Source organism: Triturus cristatus, chromosome 3_2 (assembly GCF_964204655.1).
Source record: "Triturus cristatus chromosome 3_2, aTriCri1.1, whole genome shotgun sequence".
NCBI classification, from domain to species: Eukaryota; Metazoa; Chordata; class Amphibia; order Caudata; family Salamandridae; genus Triturus; species Triturus cristatus.
In genome coordinates, this window is record NC_140584.1 from 284,178,628 (window position 1) to 284,196,745 (window position 18,118).

The window sequence follows — 18,118 nt, forward strand, 5'->3', positions numbered from 1 at the left end:
ACAGCCATCAAAATCACTGTTGCAAATAGTCACACAAAGAAATATCAGATCTGGCATTTAACTCACAGGAGTAAAGGTCGGTGATGCAGTTACACTGGCTGCTTTGGATTGGGAATTCAGGAACGGCACTGATGGGGTAGAGGAGGAATTGAGGGCATCGAATTGGAAGGCAACAACGTTTCTTGTATAAGTGGCCGTGGCAACCTTGCAGCTATTATGACTGCTCCACATTCTTCTAACAGTGCACCCAAGTATCTCCTGAAATAAAACAAGGGTGTGAGAAAGCACCTGTTTGTTGTTCTCTCTATATTTGGTTTGCAACCTTTGGTTGAGACGGGGTCAAAGAAAGACCAGAGGTTAAGAGCAAAAAGCCATTTTATTAGGGCAGGTATGAAGTAAGTCTCATAGCATTACAATAACAATAATGCCACCTCACTAATACCTAGTTTAACCTGACCCCTCCTACTCTTAATCCTCCCCCAACATGACAAACTTCTCCAGATGACACCACATCCACTCCCCTCAACCACCGTCCATCCAACCTACCTCAAAAGTTCCCTTCACGTGTCACCTCCTGCAACACTACCAGTGACCCCCAAGCCTTCTGTCCTCTCGCTCCAAAAAACATTGTATTGCATCGTGTCCCAACTGCAGCAAGAGACCATGAACACAGCTGATGTGGAAAACAACAGGAAGAAAGAACCCTCAATGAAGCGACCGCCAGGGGAAAATAATACAATTTTTACAGGACACAGCCCCGGGACCATTACGGGGCAATTTGTGAAAAGATCACCACTATGGGGGAATTTGTGAAAAGATCTAGTAGGAAGAAACAAGTCTACCTTCTGGGACAATGACCTAGGTGATATAACTAAAAAGAGGGAGGGAGGGTGGAGACAACAGCTACAGGGAGATCTCCCTGGACAACTGCCACTTTGTGTGCAATAAAGATGCCTTTAAACCTTATTATCTTGTCACGTTTTCTCGGCTTTCAGAGACAGAGGTCTAAAGTCAATTTGTCTTCCTACATTTACTTTTCTTTCTGTGACTGGAGTTAGAGGGTTTTCAGCTCGACAGAAAGGGTAAGTAGGCCCTAAAAATAGCTTGCCCTGATTAAATATGGCTCGCAATAGCGAGTGGGCGAATGGCTTTTTCGAGCCCTAGGATCTACAGTCCGGGGGCTACCGAGTTCAACTGCGGCCCAATTCACATAAATAACCACCTTCTTGATGCATGTGGGGCTCAGAAGGTACAAGAGGCTCAATTTTGGCATCTCTAGCACAGCCAAAGTCTTCCAAAATATAATCAAAGAAGGACTTGCTGGCCTACTAGGTGTATTGAACATCAGCAACAACATTTTTAGTCCATGCCCAAACCCTGGAGATACATTTCACCCGCCTGTGGGCTGTTTTCAATCATCTCACATACAAGGGCCTGACCCTGCACCAAGAGAAGTGCAGGTTTCTCAAGCAGTCTAGCAAACAACGTCTCAACAGGTATTAATAAAGGAGAATTTTACTTTTAAAAAAGCATACACATAAAAAATGCAAAAGGAAGGAGACAAAAGTAGTTATAGCATTTAAATGCAAGAAATAGTCTATATTGAACAGAAATAGCAAAAATAAGAGCGGACAAAATGGCGGCACTCAGTTACATTAAATGTACATGTAACCTGTACAGACTTGTGCACATTAGAGCTTCTGAAAATTAAAGTGAATGGTGCAAGTGACAATTGAAAAACTATATACAGCAATAAAAAGGCACAAAAAAAAGACATAAACACGAATTTCAATATATACAGAGGACTTTTGGTGGTTCCCATACATTAGTACAGTTTTTGATGATGTGGTTGCAGAGGCATGATGATCGTCGTGCGTTAATCACGTCGTTCTCCAGCACTTTCGTTTCAATTTACTCCCTTTCACAAGGAGTCTGCTGAACTCTACTACTAATGGGCAATCTAGCACTGAGGCACCTCGCAGGAATTCGCTGCGTGCTACAGCATTGTGCACCCGCCTACAACAACACTGGACTTTTAAAGATCCCCGTCGAGAGTTGGTAGGTAGGAACTGAGTTCAGCAACAAAACGTAAGCATCCAAGGCAGGCTTTGCAAGTTTGTGTAACTGTTGTCTCATAGGGGCCATCCCGGGTTTTGCCAATCTAGGGGTCGCTAGATTGTGTTTTAGAATTATGCAGATTGCCTATAATGTTTTCGAGACTTACAAGAATGTGAACTTACTTGCCAATATGTGCTGGATGCAGTGTGCAAAGATTCTATTCTGTTATCTGAAGAACCATCTGGTAATGCTGTCATCATGACCTTTCCATTGATTAAGAATTTGAACAGATCAGTGGTTTAGGCACCTGCTAATGAGACCTGTGTGCGAACTGCAAGTAAGGCCGAAATAGCGATGGGTTCATTTAAGCATTCATTTATCCCCAGTCAGTAAAATGAATAGTCCTGTGGCGAGGCAGTATCAGGCCAAGCTGAGTGAGGAGATTCTGCCCAGTCTTAAGTGACAGCGAATCCCTTTCTAACAATAAACAAAACAAATAGCAATAATTAAAATTCCTTTGGACCAAGCGAGGAGCATCTGTCCTTGTTGTTTGCTTCAGTTAATGATTCTTGACCTATTGCAGAACTGAAGGATTGCACATGCAAAACTTGTTTGTTGCTGTGTATATTCATTCTGCTGAAGGCCCAGAGCTGCCATGCTCAGTGACGCTGCATGTGACTCCTCCCCATGGCCGAGTCCTTTAGCAGTACTGCAGCCTCCAGCACTGTCACAGAGACCACCTGCAGCATCCACGAAGGGCGTCCTTAATCTCACTAGCCGTAAGATCCCTGTCCAACTCTTCTTTTGATAGTACATCGAGCCGGAGGCCCACATCTCCACACTCCAAACTAAATTGATCTTGTGGTTGAGCTTGATGGCACTCGTCATCATATAATTTTTGATAAAAGTTTTATCAAACTTTTATCAAAAATTATATGATGACGAGTGCCATCAAGCTCAACCACAAGATCAATTTAGTTTGGAGTGTGGAGATGTGGGCCTCCGGCTCGATGTACTATCAAAAGAAGAGTTGGACAGGAATCTTACGGCTAGTGAGATTAAGGACGCCCTTCGTGAATTAGCTGCAGGGAAAGCGACTGGCCCCGATGGAATCCCCTTAGAGGTGTATAAAATCTTGGAACCAGAATTACTCCCTATTTTGTTAGATCTCTTCAACGGTATTCTTTGTACAGGTGTTATCCCGGACTCATGGAAGGAGACTAACATAATTATTTTTCATAAAAAGGGTAAGCCAAAGGAGAATCCTGGGTCCTATCGCCCTATATCACTTATTAACGCTGATACTAAATTATATTCAAAAATTTGGGCTAAAAGGCTGGGGAGGATCATTGGTGGTCTTGTTTCCCCCTGGCAGCATGGGTTTGTGCCCGGGCGGGGCACTACGGATCACATTCGTCGAGCTATAGCTCTATTTGATGCCCATGCTGCCGGGGGGAGGGAGATGGCCATGATCCTCCTCGACGCGGAGAAAGCATTTGATCGTGTGGTTTGGGGATATTTGTGGGGCATTCTTGTGGAAAGGGGTTTTGGACCCAGGGTTATTATGGCTCTCCAAGCTATGTATAGAGATCCGGTGGCCAGGGTGTCGGTAATGGGAGAGAGCTCGGACAAGATATTGATCAAGAGGGGAACGCGCCAGGGTTGCCCCTGCTCTCCAATACTTTTTGCGTTATATATCGACCCCCTGATCCAAAGAATTTTAGGTAGCCCTCGGATTAGCCCTGTTACATCTAACGGCCATATAACAAAATTGCTAGCATATGCAGATGATCTGGCGATCCTTACAACTGATCCACATCAGGCAATTGCTGCATTAGGGGAGTTAGCCAAGGACTTCGGTAGTAGATCTGGCTATCTGCTTAATGAGGGGAAAACCCAGATTATTTGTACCAAAAATATTATTAAGTTAGATAATAGATATGTAGATTCGGCAGTTTACTTGGGGGTCTGTATTAATGCTGCTGTTGACAAGATCATTACAGATAACTATTGTCCTCTTATGGTATCGATAGAAGCAGAGCTAAAAAGATTAGACGTTTTACACCTTTCCCTGGTGGGAAGGGTAAACGTCCTTAAAATGACATTTTTTCCAAAGATCCTTTATCTGTTCCGTGCTATCCCCCTTTTGCTAGAGGAGAAAACTCTAAAAAATCTGGAAGTAATATTTAATAGGTTCATTTGGCAGTACGGGAAAACTAGACGCTCTATGAAGTTTATGTCACTCCCGTTTGATAGAGGTGGTATGGCCCTTCCAAACCTTCGACTATATCACTTATCTTGTCTCTTGGCGCATATGTCAATTTTGTTTCAACGAGTTCCTAGATCAGTATCGACTCAGGGAGATAGATCGGACCCCCCTACTATCTTTGAGCTTCTATTTGGGAAGAACGCCATAGGGCTACTCCTGAGGGAGGTTGATAGGAGATACTATAAGAAGGCTAAGTTCAAGATAGCGAGCGGAGTCTGGGGGACCTGGAAAGCGACCCAAAAGTTATTGGAGATCCCTAAGTTTAATTCCTATCTCCTCCTTTGGAACTCTAACCTGTTTCCATTCTTGGGTATGAATAAAATCAGTCTGCTTTGGATTGAAAAAGGAATTAGATCTATAGGGGATATTTTGGAGGGGGGGGGGGGGAGACTGTTGGTTTTGAAACACTCCAGAGTAAATTTGGGATCCCGTCTAGCCACTGGTTTCTGTATGGACAAGTAGTCCAATCAATGAGGGCTTTTAGACCAAGAATATTGGCAACTTCATGCTTCCCTTTGGTGGACTATCTAGGGAATGGTGGAAATAAAATAAAAAGTATTTATAGTCATTTAATGGAAGGAATTCAGGATGATATGGAGAAAGCTGAATCTACACTAGCAGCTAAAGTAGGTGATCCTGATGTGGACCTTGATTTTGCTCTGAGTCGAAATAAGAAATTATTGCGCTCATCTAATCTACGGGCCCAGCACTATAAAACGCTATTTAATCTGTACCTTACTCCGGCAAAGCTGTTTGCTTGGGGTGTGGTGCTGAATGATAAATGCCCTAGATGCTCTAAAGGCCCAGCGGATCTAAAACACATGTTTCACCAGTGTGAAAAGCTGTCTACAATTTTGAGGGAAATATCAAATTTTTTGGAGGGGTTATTAAAATGCAGAATCCCTATTTCTTCTACACTGGTGTTAACGGGAGTTGATAGGAAAAAGAAATGGGGAAGTAATGCGGAAGCTCTGGTTTTTATTTCTATTGCAGCGCTGCGTATTCTTATTTCCGCTGGCTGGAAAGATCCTACTCCCCCTACCTTTCAGATGTGGATGGCAAGGTTGCTTGGGGTACATAATATAGAGTCCTGTTTATACGAATTAAAGAGCAATAAAGTAAGGGAAATGGGGAGAAACATTTGGGCCCCACTAGCTAGCTGGAGATATCCTAGTTCTTAATTTTCTTTTTCTTTTAGTTTAATGTCTGATCATGAATGATGTAATCAGTTTTTTTTTTTTTTTTTTTCTTTGGATGAATAACGTAATGTATTTTGTATATATTTTTGTATGACACCAGATAACTCAATAAAAAAAAAAAAAAAAAAAAAGAGACCACCTGCAGCATCAGCAGAGAACCGGTGAAATGGAAAGGATGGGATTTAAGTTAGAGCCCGAGGATGGGAAAGGTGGTGTCTGTCTGGACCACACATTAATATTCCTTGCATCGCTGTTCAGCACCCAAATATTATACGTGGACCCAAGTGTTTGCACCAATTTTGAGACCAGCTATTTTTTGTTCTTAAAAAATTGCCTCTAACTGGACTTAGCTGCAGTTTGTGGGGGTTATCGACATACGGGAATTTCATTGTAAATATCGCAAAATGTGGTTTGTGGCAGGTTTTTCACAGGAACGCCTACCTTGCATCTCATTTTCGTTAAGTCCCGCAAACAGAAATGGCAATCTTGAAAATTCCCGTTTACGTTGGGAAAGTGCAGCTAACTGCAGTTAGCGGCAACTTTTAAATAAGGCAATAAAAAAAAAGCTGCAGTAACATCAAAAACTTGACGCCACGGCGGCGTTAAGTTCTTGTAAATATGCCCGATGTATTGGAATGACGCTAGCGAACCTGCACAACGATGTGAAAGCCTTTTGTTTCCACTGTTTTGGTCTTCTCTTCTGTTCGTATCTTGGGGCATATTTACTAAGAAGTGACGGAGTATGGCGTTAGCCTTCCTGGCTTAACACCGCACTCCGCCACTTCTGAAACACAGGGCTGCACCATATTTACATCAATATGGTGCAGCTCTGCGTTTCCCCCTGCACTTGTGCTAAATTTAGCAGCCTAGCACCAATGCAGAGATCCTTGCGGGTGTCTGGGTTGAGGGGAAGATTGTTGATATAGAGGAAGGTGTCCACCCTTGTAAATAGGGGGCAGCATCAAAATCAATAGGTGTTGCTAAGAGTAGCGTGAAAGGGTGCCATATTTACAAGGCAGCGCACATGGCTTAACGCTGCCATGTAAATAAGGCGAAGCCCCTATCGTCACTACAACATCCTGAAAAGTGACGTTGTGGTGGCGATAGGGGCTTGTAAATATGCCCCTTTGTTTTGGATTTTACATGCATGTCCATTCCATGCATGCGAGTTTTGTATTACAAGTGGGGGAGGAATGACAGGCTGTGGGCGGGAGGTCCATTAACTGTGTGACCACGGGTGACTACGGGGATATTACCTGCGGGTGTTAGTATGGCCCTGCGCTAGTCAGCTATCAAATAAAAAGCCCCCTGCGCTTAAGCCAGGGAGGGATTTCTCCACAAAACACTCGGCCAAATGTAATTTACTGGCCGCCACCGGCAACATTACATATATTAGTCATCGAACTTCAACCTGTTGCAGAAACTGGGTCAGCAACCACCAGCACCCGTCTAGCGTGCCCTGTATAACCGGACATTGTATCCACCCATACATTCTTCATTCAAAAGCCCACCACCTAGACCGATCAACACTCTATCTGCTCCTATGGGGTCAGCTTTACGACGTATTTCCACGCTGCCGCTATTGCTGTACAGTCCATTCTGTCTTCATCTTCCAGTCAAAGCTACGGGTGAGTTTAGAAGCGACTAACAGGGTGGATATTTGGCTGTCATCGACGATTAAAGCTTATGCCCAGATTCTATTAATTTACCGATCATTCCCCCCCACTAACCCTAGCAAGCCGCAGCCTCCGGCTGTGTTTATAAACCGCATGAGCACGTGCAAACTTCACAGCCAATGATCACTTAAGAATTCTGTGCTGTGCAATAGGATTGGTTTGAGGTGCCCCCGCTGCTCAAATCCCAGGTCACCTTACACAATCACCACTGCCTCTGTCCCTGACTAATTTGTTAATATGTTCTGCCAAGGGATTGGCTGTTGCTCGACCCGGAAGTGCTGAAATTACGGATAAACTTCATCCGTTAAAAGATCAACAACGGACGGTACTAGTGTTAATCCACGGATGGTGTGTGTAAGTGGCTGCTTGGTAGCCACCTAATTCCCTTGAATAGTTTAGTTTTCAAATTGCATGATCAGAAAGTGTGTAAATGTGTCAGGATTGTAAGTGAGTGGACTGGAGGGAGGCTGTGCTTAAATTGCACATGTGCTGAAACCTAAAATGTGCAGAAAGAAAATCATCTCGGTTTGACATGCCTCGTCTAGATATAATTCGTATTCATTTAAGCAGGTTGGCGAAGCTTCCAGATTTGTTAGCTCTGTGATACAGCGGAAGTTGTTGGTGATTGTTAGGAAAGTACTCACGTGTATATAAGGTTGTCAGGCTGTTGGGGATGAAAGGCGAACAACTGCAAGTCATTTTGATCATGTGGACGGACATGAAATAAATGTTTGTGTGTACAGTTGATCTTGCTAGATTATTTACGGCGGAGCTCGGTTATATAGCTTTAAAAATGTGTTAATTGAGTCCGCGATGGTTCGTGAGATACATAACTAGTTGGATTTTGGAGATGATGGAAGTGGAAAACTTATCGATAGCATTTTAGAGAGTGTAGAAAGTAAAACTGATTAGCAGACGGGACGGATGTTTTATGTTGAGTTTGATTTCGCTGGCGATTTAATGACTTTCCCGAATGTGAAGCTTGGTTATGAAAGATTGTGTTCAATTATGTAGGTTTCGTTCATATTCAGCAGCTTTAAATGCTGACGGGCTGGTCATATGATATGTAAGGTTGGGGCTAACGTGGGTGGTTAATGTAGTGGGGAGCTTGACATAAAGGATTGTTTGCCTGACTCATCCGTCGCTTTTGCCTGGGTTCTACAGAAAGAACACACGAAGGAACAAACGGGACCCTTTGGCGAATGCACAGGTATGTCTTATTACTATAGCTGCTATGTACTGTGTATTTGTGTCCTTACAGGGACACCGTAGCTCTCTTTCTCTCCTGTCATCAGCTGTCCGTTCTAGAATGTTGACAGTGACCGCTGGTGACTGAGGTGAGCGGTCATGACCTCCTGAGCTCCGCGACCATAGCGGAATCTGTGTTGGTTTCCTGTATAAATAAGTTCTTCATTCTAGGATTTGGCTTTCTTTATGCCGTACAATTTTGGCGAATACCATCTTCAAGTAGTTTATGCAGTGGTACTCTGACCTCTTCTTTGACTGCGAAGGGTATGTTCCAGACCTAATGTACAACTGGAATGGCACTAGACTTAACTCGAATTTTGTGCTTGTAACCACACCACACCACACACCAATTTTCCTTGAAAAGACTTTAGGAAACTTGCTTAATAACCCCTTTCTGAATTCCTCCTCATTTTGAATGACTAGGACGGGATCAGATCTACTGCGATCAAGTATATTACCCAGGCTACCTTGGTCCATCCACCCCAAAACGGACGGGCCAACCAATGATGCATACAGTTTGCCTAAGGACTCTCTTCCACTGAAGGAGAAATTGAGTTTCCTAAAACCACGAACTTCAATGGGATCCCCTGTAAACGTTTTGATGGCAATGTCTGTTTTTTCCAACTGTTTGCACAGGTGTGGCACAAACTCCCCCCCCCCCACACACACACTTTACTGTTTACTATAGTATAGTGAGACCCAGAATCTGCAACTATGCTTATGTCTACACCACCAATTGACATTCCACACACTGGTTTCTTAGGCTTGGTAGTCTGAGGATCATTAATTTGCAAAACACAATTGCCTTCAATGTTAAGTCCATACTTATTCACTTCATTTTCGTCAGATGTGTTGTTGGTTAAATCATCCAATTCCACCAATTTGACTGAGTTTGAAGACCTTTTCTGACATACTTTTTGGAAGTGCCCTATCGTTCCGCAAAAGGAGCATTTCACTTTCCTAGCTGGGCATTTCTTGTTGTTTGCTAAATGGTTGAAACTATCACATCTGTTGCAACGTCTCCTGTTGCTGCCCTGCATCCTACTGGTAACAGCTTTTATATCACTGTTTCTTGCCCTGTTTTGCTACAGATCTAGATTCAACCACCTTGGCCACAGTACCTTCCTCCTTTTTTTCCCTCTGTTATCAGAAAGGACTGCCTTGGCACACCTGCCAGTAAGCTTTGCCCTCCTGGCTACATCCATAATGGTTTGTAAAGGGGATTCACACTTGGCCCAAAGAGTCTCCTGAATATTAGTGTTAGACCCCTGCATAACAATCAGATCCCTGATGAACTCGTCGTGCAAATCTCCAAAACGACAAGTAATGGCCAGATTTTTCAAGGCGGAGACATAATCATCAATAGACTCCTCCTTACCCTGTTTTCTGTAGAAAAACTTGTACCTGTCAACAGCGACACACGCTGTGAGTTTATAGTAAGTGTTAAGGTCATCAATGGCATTGGAGTATACATCACCATTATCTGTTCCTCTAACCTTCTTATTTTACTATTGTACACTTTGATACCACCTGTCCCCAAACAATGTAAGAGTATTTTGAATTTTTTGTCCGCAGTGAAGTCTTAATCATCATCAAACCTAGAAATATAGTTTGTGAAGTACTCTCCGCTCTTCCCATTTAAGCACTGGTAGGAATGTCTGTGGAGGCAATAAGTTCCATAAGTACCCAGACGACATTTTAGTTTGAAAGGAGGGGGGGGGGGGTAACCAAGTGCAAATGTAGGAGCTATGCAGTACCAAAATAAGTACAATACTGTGGAAAGGTCTATATTTGCATTAACACCATTGAAAGTGAAGATTAACATTGGATACTGGCAGCAGAAGCTCTAAAAAGAAAGATATGTAACTGTGGTATAAGAAGAATCTGCCTGGAGACATGTACCGAAGAATGCTGTTATGCTGTGTGAGGAAAAGAGATTCAGGAATAATCGTGAACATAGAACCAGAGTCCACCATAAGAGTAACATTCACTCCACATACATTAAACACTTCAGTGGGTCTAGTTACTCTGCGTATGTCTTGACATAATTCCTCACGCACACTGTTGGTCTCCTCTTCCAAGACTAATACACGATTAATAGATTGTTTCACCCCTGCACCTGGTTGGACTACATTCACCTTATACTTGGATTTGTCTAACATATCTGACGACTTACACATGCGTGCATAATGTCCTTTGCGGCCACACTTTTTACACACCTGATCCAGTGCATAACATTTCTTATAGTCAGCTAAATGGTACTGACTACCGCACCTTAAGCATTCTCTAATCTTCATTCTAGATGTAGGAGTGGAGACATGAATATTTTTCACACTACTTTTCGAGACCGCCCCAACATCCACTTCAACATCTTTAGTATTATCAACATTAGCAATATCATTGTTAGGTCTGTCTCTCTTGCTTAACTCTTTTATACATTTTTGTGACTCTTCAATCACCTTAGCCAAATCAATTGCTTCGTTTAGTGATGGATCTTTAGCAGCCCACAGTCTCTCTTGAATTTTCCTCTCACGACACTGTACAATGAGATGGTCACGAATCATTTCTTCTGCCATAGTGCCAAAACGACATTTTACTGAAAGCTCACGTAACCTGGCCACAAAGTCGTCTATGCTTTCACCCTCTACTTGAGGTTGCGTATAAAATTTATACCTCGTCATTACTAGATTAATAGACTTGGCAAATCTAGTCTCAAGCCGTTTGATCGCCTCCTTGTATTCGTCGTCCATGGGTTGGCCATTAGCGCCCATAGCAACCGGCAGATATTTGAAGACCCGTTGACCCTCACTCCCTAAGGCACTAAGTAGTAAAGCCTTCTTTGTGGAGAGAAATTAACACCATCCAGAGCTACGATGTAATTCTCTAACATTCCCACCCAATCTTCCCATATAATACTGGGTGAACCTGGGGATGGTAAAAAGGAAGGAGGCATAATGACATTTGAGTGTGATTCAGCCATGTGTAAATAAATAGTGCACCAAAAACGAAGATTCAGAAAAATGAATTCACACACAAATAAAGAGATTTTCCACAGTTGCCAAAAATAGTCTCAGTACGTTGTATTCTCCCCCTTGTCAAGTAAAGTCAAAGTCACTTTCGCCCAAGCAATAAAAAGTCCGTAGAGGTTCCGAACTCACCAAGCAATACCAACGGTCACCGCTGAGAAATAAGAGTTGCAGCACTCTATGGTGACCTCTTGAGGTGATGCGATAAAATTAATAAACTGAAAGTGCCTAGATGTCGGCACGTAGCTTCCGTCCTACGTTGCGCACAGCGTTGCGCACGCATCCAGACGCGCGCTCTCCGTACGCTGTGCGTTTCACCCAGTGTGACGTAGGAACTGACTTTGCCGTTGAGCGTGCGCTGAGTCTCGAGCGGGCTCCGCAATCCAACTCACACGGGAAACAGCGAAAACATCCCAAATAGAGGAAAACAGTACCTTGAATCGCGTAAACTTCTTGCTATATCAAGTTCCGGTTCCCTCTTTCAAACGAAGACCACAAGCAGCACTAAAGCAACAGAGGGCGAAACAACCAAGTGGATCACCAGGTCGCGTTGAGGAACGTCGAGGACAACGAGGATATCGTCGCCAAAATTGTTGAGATGCTTGCTTGCAATAAATCCCAAGAACAGATGTAGAAGTAGAAGATTTATTGAAGAACGCAACCTGGCATCCGACCACCTCGATGATCCAGCAGCAACTGTCATCTATCGAGTGCCGTCAGCCTTACACTCTAAGAACCTACATGACTGAATGCTCCAGAACAGGTAGGAGAACTCCAGAAACCAGAATACACAGGTAAGTTACATTACAACACTGTGCCCATCAGCGCAAGAGAGCACAAAAGTTGGAACAATAGCGAGATGAGCCGAACAGTACTGAGTCACGAGTGAGGCAACAGAAGTAGGGAAGTCAAATAGAACACAAACCTCAAAGTGACAGGAGTTTGAAAGCTGTAGAATCTGCACAGTTGTGCCCATCAACGTAGGAGAGCACTCATGCAAAATACCGCCTTAAGATGATACGATATTCGATAAATTCCATCGTCCTGTAGATCCAATGAGGAGGAGAGACAATGCATGTAAGTTATGCGAAACACGCAATGCAATCTGTCTCCCGGAGTCCAAAGATGGGGTCACGTTGAGCTGCGTAGCGCGTATGCACTGAAGACTGTAACGCAGACCATAGTATAAAAAAGAGGATCCAATATGACGTCTGTTTGCGTGCTCCTGCGTGCATCGTATACAGGCAGTCGGCAACAGTTGCCTCAGCTGAGCAGGAGCATGTAATGCAGTGCGAGAAGAGCTGTCAGTTAGTGTGCGTGGGATCCTTTAAATGACAGTTGAACTGTCAAGAAGGTATGACTGACAAACAAACTGCGTTTCTACTGTAAACTCCTCATGTTTCATTCACTGCCATACACTGCTTCATATACTGTAAACCGCTAATAACGATGGGAAAATAGTGGGTGCAGATGGCTTTGACCCCATGTTGGGAAACGTCATCACAACTGATGCCAGTGGTAAAGGACTTGGTGCGGTCCTTACACAAAAGGTTGCCAGAGGGGTTGAGTGTACTATTGCTTTTGCGTCCTGCTCTTTGACTCCTAAGGAGGAAAAATACTCCATCATAGGGCGGGAGGCACTAGCATGCGTTTGGGAGCTGGAACACTTCTGCCAATTTGTTTGGGGAAATAAGGTCCCTTTACGTAGCGACCAAAAACCACTTACAAAAGTGTTTACCACTAAAGGTTTATACACAGCTTGTCCCAGGCTTGCACGGTTATTAGTTTGCATATTTGATTTCAATTATGTGGTCCAGTATGTTCCGGGTGTCAAAAATGTGGTTGCTGATTTTCTTTTTTTTTTTTTTTTAGTCGCATGCTAATTCATACCTCTACTCCCTTAAACAATGAGGATGTGGAAGAGTTATGCATTGCCAACATACACAAAGAGTTACACAGGATTTCTATGAATGAATGGAAGCTTGGGCAAACCAAAGGTACAGTTGTATGTGATGTGCTGGGTTTGCTTTCTAGTGGCTGGTCTGAAAAAGAAAAAAAAAAAACGGGTGCACTACACCTTTATTGGGAAGTCAAACAGAGTTATCAGAAGAAAATGGGTTGATGATGAGAGGTGGAAGGGTTGTACCTCCTTCCAGTCTTAGGAATTCTTTTTTTTAGAAGTTTGTCATGAGGGTCATTTGGGCATTGGCAAGACCAAGAGTAGAGTGAATAATTGGTATTGGTGGCTGAGGATCAACATGGCTGTTAAAAGAATAGTCAGAGATAGTACTTTGTGTGTCCATTCAGATAAAACCCAAGTCACAATCAGACCTCCTCTACGTCCCATCACATATCCCACCATTCCATGGGAGAGTATTGGAGTCAATATCATGGAGCCCATTCTTGAACACGGCAAACAAGTGTACACAATAGTACTTATTGACTATTTCTCTAAATTGCCAGAGATCAGGTTCGTTACCACCCAAGAAGACTTACCCAAGTGCATAGTTGGCGATAATGGACCCCAATTTACCTCTGAGGTGTTTGAAACCTATCTTGACGGAAACAAGATAAGCCATAAGACCACATCCATTTATCATCCTGCTGGTAATGGTGCTGTTCAGCGTTTCAACAGGTTCATCAAGGGTATCATCCAGTTGGCCAGCAATAACAATCTGGTGTGGAAACAAGAAATCCTTAAGACACTGTGGGCCTATCGCATCACACCTTGCAGCAGTACTGGCCATAACCCTTTTGAACTCATGAGGGGTAGGACTCCTATGTCAAAAGACAATGTGGGATGGTTGATGACTGCTAAGAGTTGATTGGTCGGTTGACCTGGTGAAGTGTAGGCTGGAGGAGGCACAATTGAATTGCAAGGAGCATTACGACAAGAAACATGGGAGTAGACCTGTAAGGTTAAATATTGGAGACATGGTTATGGTTAAAAGGAGTGGCCACACAGGTAAAGGAATGAACAAATTCTCGCAACTCTTATCCGTGTGCAAAGTCTTTTGCAATTCAGCTCTTCTTAATGATGGTAGAGTGTGGCTTTTCTGGGCTTTCCATGTGCAAACAACCCAGAGTGGAGTGTGCGAGATCTGACCTGGACACTTTGTCCGTGAGGGCAACAGCACCCATGATTCATATACCCCCACCACGGGTAGAGCCCTAGTTGGTGGATCAGATGAGGAGGTTGACAGTGACCCTGTGCAACCCAATGTTGTTGTGGTTCATGTGTCTCCTTCTGGCTCCAATGCTACACTTGTCAAAGACGCTGTGTCCTAGTAATACAAGCAGAGTAGGGAGAAGGTTTTTGCCTCCATTGAAGCATGTTTTTGAATAATATGTAACTCCTGTTATACTCTGAAATTCTCCGTTTATGTTATGAATAATATGTATTACCTGTAACTCTAATATGTACCCTTGTTCCCCTTTTCCTTCTCCCCCTTGCTTTCCCCCTCCCTCTTCCTCCCTTTTCCCCACCCTCCTTCTCCCTTCTCCGAGGGGGAAGATGTGTTATGATCTGTGTCCTTACAGGGACACCGTAGCTCTCTGTCTCGGTCTCTGTCTCTGTGTCTTTCTCTGTGTGTGTGTGTGTGTGTGTGTGTGTGTGTGTGTGTGTGTGTGTGTCTCTGTGTCTCTCTCTTAATCAGCTGTCCGTTCTAGAAATTTGACAGTTACAGCTGGTGAGCGGTTCTGAGCTCCGCGACCATAGCGGAATCTGTGTTGGTTTTCCTGAATAAAAAAGTGCTTCATTCTACGATTTGGCTTTCTTTATTCCGTACAGCTGCATTTGCTGTTAAGAGCGGCATGATTGGCGCGCATCGCAGATCCTAACCCGCACATCTTTCATTCTTGATTGCATGTCCCCCAGCCTCATGATTTTTTTTTTTGAGAACTTTTATTAACCATAGTTGCATCAATTGGCAATGTACAATTCTGCGACATAGCATCAGGTCAGCAATGTTTGAGTACATACCGTCAAATGTTTAAACACAGCCGTTTAGCCGACAACCCGGAGGTCCGGCGGCGGAGCTCAGTTGTACCTAGATAGAGGATTCAGGTGTGTACATTGCGTGTAAGCGAATCGGTGGTGCTTTTCTGTTATGTGTCGCGTTATTTCTCAGCTAAAAGCGCATTGTCCGCGTGTGAGGGGGGCGCTTCGTGTCCGCCCGCTGCGCAGCATTGTCAGCTAGCTCCTGGGCTCACAGAAGGATGTGTGCTGGGTGCTGGGTTGTCCGTCAAGCGCCCTGATTTGTGGGCATCGGAGTCCCGGTGGCCCGCGTGTAGCGTGGGGTGGAGCGCGTCAAGGAGGTTGCAGCGTAGTTCGCAAGGGTGCGCGTGGCGACCGTTGCTATGATGGAACACATGCTCTGCTAGGGAGCGTAGTCAGTCGCCGAATTGTGTCCCGGGTGTGCAACGTAAACTTTAGGGATCAAGGTCAGGGTCGAGAACTCGGGTAGGGGCCAGGAGAAGAAGGGTGAGGGGGGGGGGGGGGGGGAAAGTGGAGATCCGCGTGCAGCAATGTGTGAGGAGATAGGGGCTGTCCAGCAGGGCGTAGCCGTCCGTCCGGGGAGCGCGTCGAGTGGCTAGTCGTGAGGGGGGGGGGGGGAGGAGAAGAGGGGGGGGTGTTCGTCAGCGTGCGCGGTCCCCCAGCCTCATGATACTTCACATGCCGCTATGCTGTTATATCACAAATGCACAACCGCTGTATTTTTTTGGGTCACAAGGGTTGGTTGCTATGCTGCTGAAGTTGATCATCAGTAACAAAACATACCATGTATATTTAATGCTAAATAGCAGATGGTTATGCTTCTCAACGTTTTTTTATTTTATCTGTCTATGAAGGAGGAAAGGCGGGCTGATGAAATATTTTGCCCCAGATACATTACTTGCTATTTCTGATATATTGGGAAGAAGAAACATCATCAATCACACAAGTCTAATTTCTCCACTTGCCTTGTGCCCCACCACCCCTGGAACCAGTGGCTTCCACCTGTTCAATAATTCCTTCAGTGCACAGTTTTTCAAGCTCCAACTTAACAGCATCGCTTGGACTGTAAGGAATGTTTCTAGCATGACAAGAAAAGGGCACAATCCCTTCCTTAAGTTTGATGCCATGGAAGTAGTTTTTCATGCAGTCTACGGTTGTATCCTTGTATAATGTGTGATGTTTCTTTATGGAATGTAGCGTGTGTGTGTTCTTGGTGTCATTCTGACATTCCAGCTTGGTGGACTGATGCCATGGAAGTAGTTTTTCAGGCAGCCTACCTTGCAAGAAAAGACATCAAGAACATCTGTTATGAGCTTTTCCGGAACTTGTATGATACTGTTGACTCCATGCTGTGGGGTAGTGTTGGGATTTAAATTGATACCCAAGAGTTTTTGGTGGGGCCAACTTAAAACCGTATTTCCTACTACAGGAACGTCGACCTTACCTTTTACCGTATTCTCTCTGAAACTGAATTGCCCTACAAAATAACCCACCATTTCAGTCGGTTTCACACAATATGCATATGGCTTCTGGTTCAGTAATATGCACACTTCCTTTGAAGAGCTTCTCATTAATCACATAGTCCACATTGCTCCATAGTCCACATCATCTCCACTTCAATGCCATTAACGGATACAGTATCAGAGGGATGCCCTAGGTTGTTATTAATTCTGTTTACAGTATGTCATTTGAAGGAGAAAGTGCTCCTCAGTTTCATTGACTTTTGCAAGACATTTAACTCCAGACTTGTAAAATTAACTGGAATGTCCTCTTTTGCCGCATACATGGTGTTGTAATTAACCTATGCTTCTTTAGTGCCGCATGTGGAATCTGATTGTCACATGGTTACGGCTGTTTTTCAAAGCAGGCTTCCATTCTGGCCAACTGACTTCTGGCCAGGAGGGAACCGGGTGCAACGTTTGCGGAGTATCCTTTTATCTACATCTTATGTAGTTTATCTGATACATTCACCTCGTCATACCTCATTCCATCTTTTAGTGTTTCAGATAGAATTGTATATGCTCTCTCTGAACTCTATGGTGTTTTATTTAGGGTTGTTCACGCTTTCTTTTGGCTCTTTAAAAACTCTCTTCCATAACTAGTTTGGTTAGTGCAACCATGGTTGTAGCTTCTGAAAGACTGCTCAGTGCCAGTACATCAACAGCTAACATGGCACACGTATCTGTGGCACCACCTCCCTATTTTTTTACCTCACCCAGGTTCTCCACAATTTCCATGGGAGGATTGGATCATAATGTTTGATAACTACTTGGAGGCTTTAGATGGCCAAGATTTTCTTCCATCTAGGAAAAAGGAGTTGGTGTTGTTAAGTGTACTAGGTAGTGAAGGACCAAGAGTTTTTCGGTTTTCGCCTCAAGTTACAGAGCCAAGTGGGCAACCATTGCTAGATGTTTTTGATGAAGCTAAGCGCAGACTGGAGGTTAGATTTGCAAAGGAAGAAAACTTAGTCATGACACACTACAAATTTTATACTCCACCACAGAGGGTAGATTAATCAATAGATGAGTTTGTTTCAAGGTTGCATGAGCTGTCCATGAAGTGCACATTTGTAGGTATGACCGAGTTAATAAGGGGTCTATTAATAGTTCAGTGGAAAGAGAAGAAAATTCAAGAACGTCTATGGG

The 18,118-nt window shown here is 43.9% G+C and overlaps 1 protein-coding gene across 9 annotated transcripts in view; it reads left to right on the forward strand.

The window, feature by feature from the left end:
* The first annotated feature begins 7,461 nt into the window (after positions 1–7,461).
* The window catches only part of GMEB1 (glucocorticoid modulatory element binding protein 1), a 254,688-nt gene continuing 244,031 nt past the window's right edge, over positions 7,462–18,118 (forward strand). For 4 of the 9 annotated variants that reach the window (XM_085647638.1, XM_085647642.1, XM_085647645.1 and 1 more), the window contains exons 1-2: positions 7,471–7,550; positions 8,367–8,412. The gene's annotated coding sequence lies outside the window, so the exon portion shown is untranslated. Of the gene's footprint in view, positions 7,557–7,752; positions 7,773–8,366; positions 8,413–18,118 lie in introns of those variants that run through there. The other 5 variants (XM_085647639.1, XM_085647643.1, XM_085647641.1 and 2 more) reach the window with 4 other exon arrangements.